The 9,922-nt window shown below is 34.3% G+C and overlaps 1 pseudogene across 1 annotated transcript; it reads right to left on the bottom strand.

Annotated features, from left to right (window-relative positions):
- Positions 1-6,986: 6,986 nt before the first annotated feature.
- Positions 6,987-9,709, bottom strand: LOC306670336 (protein mago nashi homolog; annotated as a pseudogene). The gene has a single exon. The product of its transcript is annotated as a protein mago nashi homolog (transcript).
- Between the last annotated feature and the right edge of the window lie 213 nt (positions 9,710-9,922).

Below are 9,922 nucleotides of genomic sequence, written 5' to 3'. Positions count from 1 at the left end.
ATCCCATTTATTGATTCTTGCTTTGATTTCTTATGCTTTGGGAGTCTTGTTGAGGAAGTCTGATCCTAAGCCAACATCATGAAGATTCAGGCCTACTTTTTCTTCAATTAGGTGCAGGGTCTCTGGTCTAATTCCTATGTCCTTGATCCATTTTGAGTTGAATTTTATGGAGGGTGAGAGATAGAGGTTTAATTTCATTTTATTGCATATAGATTTCCAGTTTTCCTGGCACCATTTGTTGAACAGGCTATCTTTTCTCCATTGTATGTTTTTGGCTCCTTTGTCTAGTATGAGGTGACTGTATTTATGTGGTTTTGTCTCTGTATCTTCTATTCTGTACCATTGGTCTGCCTGACTATTTTGGTGCCAATACCATGTTGTTTTTGTTACTATTGCTCTATAGTATAGTTTAATGTCTGGTATTGTGATACCTCCTGTTTCACTTTTTCTACTCAGGATTGTTTTGGCTATTCAAGATCTCTTGTTCTTCCAAATGAAGTTCATGATTGCTTTCTCTATTTCTATGAGGAATGTCATTGGGATTTTAAATGGAATTGCATTGAATTTGTATAGTGCCTTTGGTAGAATGGCCATTTTGACAATGTTAATTCTGCCTATCTAAGAACATGGGAGATCTTTCCATCTTTGAAGGATTTCTTCAATTTCTTTCTTCAGTGTTCTGTAGTTTTCATTGTACAGATCTTTCACCTCTTTTGTTAGATTAATTTCCAAGTATTTAATTTTTTTTGAGGCTATTGTGAATGGAGTAGTTTTCCTAATTTCTCTTTCAGAGGATTCATCACTCATGAATAGAAATGCATTAGATTTACACATATTGATTTTATATCCTGCTACTTTGCTGAAATCATTTATTAGTTCTAGAAGTTTCCTAGTGGAGTTTTTTGGATCTTCTAAATACAGGATCATGTCATCAGCAAATAGTGACAGCTTTAGTTCTCCTTTTCCTATTTGTATCCCTTTAATTTTCTTTGGTCTGTCTAATTGCTCTGGCAAGTGTTTCAAGGATGATGTTGAATAGAAGTGGTAAAAGAAGGCATCCCTGTCTTATTCCAGTTTTTAGAGGGAATGCTTTCAGTTTTTCTACATTAAGAATTATGTTGGCCATGGGCTTAGCATAGATAGCCTTTACAATGTTGAGATATGTTCCTACTATTCCTATTTTTTCTAGTGTTTTAAGCATGAAGGGATGCTGTATTTTACCAAATGCTTTCTCAGCATCTACTGACATAATCATGCAATTCTTAACTTTAAGCCTAATGATGTGATGAATTACATTTATTGATTTCTGGATGTTGAACCAACCTTGTATCCCTGGGATAAACCCCACTTGATCATGATGCACTATCTTTTTAATATATTTTTGTGTGCAATTTGCCAGTATTTTGTTAAGTATTTTTGCATTTATGTTCATCAGGGATATTGGTCTAAGGTTTTCTTTCCTTGATGTGTCTTTGTGGGTTTTGGTATCAGAGTGATCCTAGCCTCATAGAATGAATTTGGAAGGGTTCCCTTCTTTTCTATTTCCTGGAATACTTTGAGAAGTATTAGCATCAGTTCTTCTTTAAGGTCTTGTAGAATTCAGCTGAGAATCCATCTGGTCCTGGGCTTTTCTTGGTTGGTAGGCTTTTGATGGCTTCTTCTATTTCGGTACTTGAAACTGATCTGTTTAGATTGTGTATGTCTTCCTGATTCAGTTTGGGAGGATCATATGTCTCTAAAAATTTGTCAATATCTTTGATATTTTCTATTTTGTTGTAGTATAGATTTTCAAAGTAGCTTCTAATTATGTTATGTAATTTAATGGTGTCTGTCATGATCTTTCCTTTTCCATCATGAATGCTAGTAATTTGGGTTTTCTCTCTCCTTCTCTTCAGTAGTGTGGCTAGAAGTTTATCGATTTTGATTACTTTTTCAAAGAACCAACATTTTGCTTTGTCAATTTTTTGAATTGTTTCTCTTGTTTCAATCTCATTGATTTCAACTCTGATTTTAATTATTTCCTGTCTTCTACTATTTTTGGTGGTGATCTGTTCTTCTTTTTTTCTAGGGCTTTGAGATGTAATGTTAGGCCATTTAGTTGTTGACTTTTTATTTTTTTAATGTATGAGCTCAGTGCAATGAACTTTCCTCTTAGTACTGCTTTCAGAGTGTCCCAGAGATTTTGATATGTTGTGTCATTGTTCTCATTTACCTCTAAGAGTTTTTTTTATTTCTTCCCTGATGTCTTCTGTTATCATTGCATCATTCGATATCATATTATTCAGTCTCCAGGTGTATGAGCAGTTTTTGTTTGTTATTTTATTGTTCATTTCTAATTGCATTCCATTATGATCTGATAGAATATGGGGTAGGATCTCTATTTTTTTGTATTTACTAATGGCTTCTTTGTGGCATAGCATATGGTCTATTTTGGAGAAGGATCCACGAGCTGCTGAGAGGAAAGTACATTTGCTCGATGATGGATGAAATACTCTGTAAATATCCATTAAGTCTTTATCATTGATTGTATTATTTAGTTCTATAGTTTCTTTGTTCAGTTTTTGTTTAGAGGATCTATCCAGCGGTGAAAGCAGTGTGTTAAAGTCCCTCACTATTAATTTGTTTTGGTCTATTTGATTCTTAAAATTGAGAAGAGTTCATTTGATATACATAGATGCTGATTGTTTGGAGCATAAATATTTAAAATTGTTATATCTTGCTGTTTTATGATTCCCTTAAGCATAAAATGAAATGTCCTTCTTTATCCCTTCTGACTAACTTAGATTTGGAGTCCACTTTATCTGATATGAGGATGGAGACCCCTGCCTTTTTAATGGGCCCATGTGCATGGTATGTTTTTCCCCATCCTTTCACCTTTAATCTGTGGATGTCTTTTTCTATGAGATGAGTCTCTTGAAGGCAGCATATTGTTGGGTCCTTCTTTTTAATCCAATCTGCCAGTCTATGTCTTTTGATTATTGAGCTTAGGTCATTGACATTCAGGGTTATTATTGTGATATGATTTGTATTCCTGGTCATTTTGGCTTATTTTTGGTTTTTAACTTGACTTGGTTTCTCCTTTGATTGGCTTTTCCTTTAGGGTAGTTCCTCCCTTTGCCGATTTGTATTGTTGCTTTTCACTTCCTCCTCAAGAAATATTTTGCTGAGAATGTTCTGTAGGGAAGGCTTTCTATTAGTAAATTCATTTAACTTTTGTTTATCATGGAAAGATTTTATTTCATCATCAAATCTGAAGGTTAGTTTTGCTGGTTATAGGATTCTTGGTTGGCCTCGGTGTTCTTTCAGAGCTTGAAATATATTGTTCCAGGCTCTTCTTGCTTTTAGAGTCTGGGCTGAGAAATCTGCTGATATCTGTATTGGTTTCCCCTTATATGTAATCTGATGCCTTTCTCTCACAGCCTTTAAAATCCTATCTCTATTTTGTATGTGAGGTGTTTTCATTATAATGTGTCTTGGTGTGGATCTGTTGTAATTTTGTGCACCTGGTGTATTTGATTTTCCATTTCATTTTTCAGGTTTGGGAAATTTTCTGATATTATTTCATTGAACAGGTTGTTCATGCCTTTGGTTTGTATCTCTGTGCCTTCCTCAATCCCAATAATTCTTAAATTCAGTCTTTTCATGATATCACATAATTTTTGGAGGTTCTGTTCATGACTTCTTAACATCTTCTCAATTTGTTCAAGTTTATTTTCAAGATTAAATATTTTGTCTTCATTGTCTGAGATTCTGTCTTCCATGAGATCTATTCTGTTGGTGATGCTTTCTATTCAATTTTTAATTTGGTTTATTGTTTCTTGCATTTCAAGTATTTCTGTTTTTTTTTTTTTTTTTTTTTTTTCAGAATCTCTATCTCTTTATTGAAATGTTCTTTTGCTTCCTGCATTTGCTCTTTTAACTGTTTACTAGAATGGTCATGCATTTGCTCTCTTATCTCGTTTTTTGCTTCGTGGATCATTTTAATTATGCAGATTCTGAACTCTCTTTCTGTCATTTCTACTGCCATGCTGTCATAGCATCTTGGTTTTTTTAGGGACACTTTCTTCCCCTGTTTTTTCATGTTTTTTCTATATATTCCCCTCTAGCAGTGAAGAGCAGGGATACTGAAGTTCTCCCCTGGCAGTTTTCCACTACCTCTCCTTTGAAGGATAGATCAATACCAGTAGCATCCAATACAGAGAAAATGCAGCCCTGAACCAGACAGCCCCTATAAAGACTTCAACATTATTGTAATGAACAGGATCAGTTCGATTTCTATTTACAGTATTTCTAGTTGTGAACAAGAGGATGGGAAAGGGTGTAGGATGGAAGTGAGTAAATAGAGGTTCCTGTCAAAGGGACTCCAGTCTTCTGTAGGTGTCTCAGGAAGGGAGCTGTCCTTCCAATGATGATGGCCACACCCTCGGGAATAATTCAAAATGCCTGCACCAGCCTCCAAAGCAGCTGGGGAGCCCCAGCAAGGGTGCACTGAGTCAGCACGGAGACAGGCACAGTGTCTCTCAGCAGTAGGGGAACATGTAGGCAGGCTCAGCTACCAGCCTCCGTCCTCAGTGTGGGGGCGGGTGGGGGGCTCAGCACTGGGTCTGACTTTGGGGTGGGCGCCATTCCTTTTATTATTGATTTTACATCTTGTGCTTTTGGAGTCTTGTTAAGGAAATCATTCCCTGAGCTGGCATGTTGGAGTGTTGTGTCTACATTTTATTCTACTAGGTGCAAGGCTTCTGGTCTAATACTAGGTCCTTGATTCAGTTTGAATTGAGTTTTGTGCAGGGTGAGAGATTGGGGTTTAATTTCATTTTTCTACATATGGATTTCCAGTTTTCCCAGCAGCATTTGTTGAAGAAGCTATCTTTTCTTCAATATATGTTTTTGGCACCTTTGTCTAGTATAAGGTAACTATGATTTTGTGGGTTTCTCTCTGTGTCTTCTATTCTGTTCCATTGGTATTCTTGCCTGTTTTGGTGCCAATACCACGCTGCTTTTGTTACTATAACTCTGTAGTATAATTTAAGGTCTGATGTTTCAACACCTCCTGCTTTGCTTTTCTAAGAATTGTTTTTGCTGTTCTGGAGTTTCTTATTTTTCCAAATGAATTTCATGACTGCTTTTTCATTTCTATGAAGAACATCATTGGAATTTTGTTGGAAATTGCATTGAATCTGTAAAGCACTTTTGGTAGTATGTCCATTTTTGACAATATTGAGGTCTTCCTCAATTTCTTTCTGTAGTGTTCTGTAGTTTTCATTGCAGAGTCTTTCACCTCTTTTGTTGGATTGATTCCCAAGGTTTTTAGTTGTTCTTTTTATTTGAAGCCATTATGAATGAGATGGTTTTCCTAATTTCTCTTTCAGCTTCTTCATCATTGGAATATAGGAATGCAATAGATTTTATGACTGTTAATTTTGTATCCTGCTACTTTGCTGAATTCATTTATGAGTTCTAGAGTTTTCTGGTGGAGTAGTTTGAGTTTCTAAATATAGAATCATGTTGTGGGCAGAGATAGTTTTAGCTTTTCTTTTCCTATTCATATATCTTTAATTTCTTTCTTTTTCTTAACTACTCTGGTTAGAAATTCAGGGAATATGTTGAATAGAAGTGATGAAAGTGGGCACCCTTGTCTTGTTCCTATTTTTAGAGGGAATGCTTTAAGTTTTTCTCCATTTAAAATGATGTTGTCCTTGGGTTTGTCATACATAGCTTTTATAATTTTGAGGTATAGTCCTTCCATCCCTACTTCTGCTAGTGTTTTAATCATGAATGAATGCTATATTTGGTTGAATGCTTTTCCTGCATTTGTTGAGATAATTGTATGATTCTTAAGTCTATTTATGTGATAAATTACATTTATTTGATTATTTGATTTCCATATGTTGAACCAACCTTGCACTTGATCATGGTGCACTATCTTTTTAATGTGTTCTTGTATGCAATTTACCAGTATTTTATTGAGAATTTTTGCACCTATGTTCACAAGGATATTAGTCTGAAGTTTTCTTTGCTTGATGTATCTTTAGCTTTGCAATCAGGGTAATACTAGTTTCATAGAATGTGTTTGGAAGAGTTTCCTCTTTTTCTATTTCATGGAATAATTTGAGGAGGATTGGTATTTGCTCTTCTCTAAAGCTCTGCTGAGAATGCATCTAATCCTGGGATTTTCTTCACTGGTAAGCTTCCGATGGCTTCTTAAATTTCATTATTTGAAATTAATATGTTTAAATTTTCTACATCCTCCTGGTTCAATTTGGCTAGGTCATATGTCTCTAGGAATTTGTTGATGTATTCAATATTTTCTAGCTTTTTGGAGTATAAATTTTCAAAGTAGTTTCCAATTATCCTCTGTATTTCAGTCGTGTCTATGGTGATATTTCCATTTTCATCACAGATTTTAACAATTTGAGGTTTTCTCTCTTTTAGGTAACTTGGCTAAGGGTTTGTCAATTTTGTTTGTTCTTTCAAAGAATCTACTTTCTGATTCATTAATTTTTTTGAATTATTTTTCTCTTGATTTCATTTATTTCAGCTCTGATTTTAATTATTTCCTGACTTCTGCTGATTTGGTTGTTGATTTGTTCTTTTTCTAGGGCCTCGAGATGTAATGTTAGATTTTTTATTTTGTATCTTTCTATTCTTTTAATGAATGAGCTCAATGCTATGAATTTTCCTCTTAGAACCACCTTCATAGTGTCCCAGAGATTTTGGTATGTTGTGTCACTATTCTCCTTTATCCTCTAAGTATTTTTTATTTCACCCCTGAAATAAATTTCTCCTGCTAAGTATTCATCATTCAATAATGAATTATTTAGCTTCTAAGTATTCAAGTAATGTCAGAGTAATTTCTATTTTTTATCTTATTTTTGATTTCTAATTTCATTCCATTATGAACTGATAGAATGCAGTTCTATCAGTTTTTTTTTTTTTTTATTTGCTAAGATTTACTTCATTGCCTAAAATATGGTCTATTTCAGAAACTGTTCCATGTGCTTCTGAGGATAAAGTGTATTCAGTCATTGATGAAATATTCTACTATTAAGTTTAACTTATTAATTGTATTTTTTAGTTCTGTCACTTTTTTACTTAGTTTTTGTTTGGATGATCTGTCTAGGGATGAGAGAGGCATGCTAAAGTCATCCAGCGTTATTGTGTTGTGGTCTATTTGATTTTTTATATTGAAGAGGTTTGTTTGATGTACATTGATGTTTATGTTTGGGGCATAACTATTTACAACTCTTACTTCTTGTTGTTGTATGACTCCCTTAAGTCGTATGCAATGACCTTCTTTGTCTCTTCTGATTAACTTTGACTTGAAGTCCACTTTATCAGATACAAGGATAGAAACCCCGCTTGTTTATGAGATCCATATTAATGATAAGTTGTTTCCTATCCTTTTGCCTTCAGTTTGTGGATGTCTTTGTTTATGAAGTGAATCTCTTGAAGACAGCATATTGTTGGGTCTTGTTTTTTTTTTTTCCCCCCAGAATTTGATGTTTTATTAGAACAAAATTTCAACAAAAAGTGACTTTTACTTACAGAACTTAATGTGTGTGGGGACATCTAACCTACTTGACCCTAAGTGAGAAAAACCATTAAGCCTATTCATTTATTTTCAATATTCAGTTTATGTACCAAAAAAAGAAAACATTTTGTTTCACATTCATAAAAATCCCAATATTGGTAATGGCAAATAAACCCTCCCTTACTTATCCTTTAATTAAATATACAAACTGCTTCAAAAACACAAGTTAAATTGGTTTAATCTTGAAGTGTAATCCAATGAGACTGAAAACTAAACATTTCAAATCCTGTACCAAATAGTAAATACTTGAATGTCTTCAGGATCCTTCGACTACTTTTGATGTGGTAAAAGAAATGTGTTCATCTACAATTACAATTTCAAGCTCCTTTCACCCAGCCTTGTCAGGGGGAGGCCATAGGGATCATCTTCTTTTGTAATTTCACTGTCATCAGTAATTCTCTTCAGTTCTTCCGCTGCATTCTTACGTATATATGCCTCTTTCCTGATCATGACATTGTTCTTTGTAATTGCTGTTGTTGGCATATCTAAGCTTTCTCTCTGGCCGAAACTTGAACTCTAGAAACTTGTGTCCAAACTTGCCCTTGTGCCTTATGTAGTGGTGCAGGTAGAAATCACTAGCCATGGCCACTTTTGTCTCCTGGATGCCCTGGGTCTTGTTTTTGAATCCAATATACCAGCCTAGGTCTTTGAGTTGATGAGTTGAGTCCATTAACATTCAGTGTCATTGAGAGATGATTTTTATTTCCTGTCATTTTGATTTATCTCTAGTTTTTAAGTTGAATTACCTTCTCTGCTGATATACTATTCTTCTAGTGTACTTTCACCCTCTGCTGGCTATCCTTTGTATTCTCCATATCTTCTTTGTGAAATAGTTTATTGAGTATGTTTTGCAGTGCCGACTTTCTAGTTGTGAATTCTTTTAACTTTTGTCCATAATGGAAAGTTTTTACCTCACCTTCAAATCTGAAGTTTGGTTTTTCTGGATATAGGATTCTTGGTCGGCATCCATTTTCTTTCAGAGCTTGGTATATATTAATCTAAGGCCTCCTAGTTTTTAGGGTCTGAGTTGAAAAATCAGCTAAGATATGGATTGGTTTACTGCTACATGTGATCAGTCATTTTTCTGCCAGCCACTTTTAAAATTCTATCCTTATTTTGCATGTTAGGCATTTTCAAAATGTTCCTGGGAGTAGTTCTGTTGTAATTTTGTATATTTGGAGTCCTGTATGCCTCTTGTATTTGATTTTCCATTTCATTCTTATGTTTATTGTTATTATTGCATTGAAAAATTGTTCATTCCTTTGGTTTATACTTCAGAGCCTTTCTCTATCTCTTTGAATCTCAGATTTGACCTTTTAATATTATCCCATATTTCTTGAAAATTCTGTTCATGGTCTCTTAACATCTTTTCTCCATGATCAACTTATTTTCAAGATTATGTGCTTTGTCTTTGTTACCTGAAAATCTGTCTTCCAAATGGTCTAATCTATTGGTGATGCTTTCCACTGAATTTTTAATTTGGTTTATTGATTCTTGCATTTGGAAAATTTTAGACAGATTCTTCTTCAGAAATTCAGTCTCCTTATTGTAGTGATCTTTCACTTCTTGTGTTTTCTCTCTGATGTCACTGCTTATGTCATCTTTTATCTCATAGATCAGTTTAAAAATAAACTTTACAAATTCCTTCTCTGCCATTCCCTCCACTGCGGTGTTAGTGGAGTCTATTGTTGAGTCATTCTGGTTTGTTTGGGATGATTTGTTCCCTTGCTTTTTCATATTGTTTGTGTGTCTATCTTAAGGGATAGATAGGGATAAGGGATAGCAGAGCTTCTATTCTATGAGTTTTTAGTGATCCTGTAGGTCTCCAGTGCCTCACAAATTAGGGGTTGCCAATTAATAGCAACAACCTATGCATACAGTATATAGAACTAAATTAAGTACTTAGTTCCTATTATGACATTTACAATGTTAATTGACACAATAAAAAGAAATGGTAGGATTATGGGCTGGGGTTGTGACTCAGTAGCAGAAAGCTTGCCTAGCATGTGCAAAGCACTGGGTTTGATTCTCAGCACCATATATAAATAAATAAAATAAAGATCCATTTCCAACTAAAAAATTTTTTTTAAAAAAGAAATGGTAGGATCAGCAATTTCTGTAATAAAGACAGTAAGTAATCATTAATTATTCTGTCATAAAAATCAGTCAATAGGTGTTATCTATAACTTCTGCTGTTTTAATCATTGCCATAGCATTAGTAGCGGGGTCTGGCATTTTATAAAGCAATTAGTGTTAAGAGAGCTTAAGAACAGAGTTAATTAAGAGGGAGGAAGAAGAGATTGGAGGGTAGAAAAGGGTTTGCAATTT

This window comes from Sciurus vulgaris (genome assembly GCF_902686455.1).
Source record: "Sciurus vulgaris genome assembly, chromosome: 10".
NCBI classification, from domain to species: Eukaryota; Metazoa; Chordata; class Mammalia; order Rodentia; family Sciuridae; genus Sciurus; species Sciurus vulgaris.
This window is presented reverse-complemented; position numbering and strand designations above follow the sequence as displayed.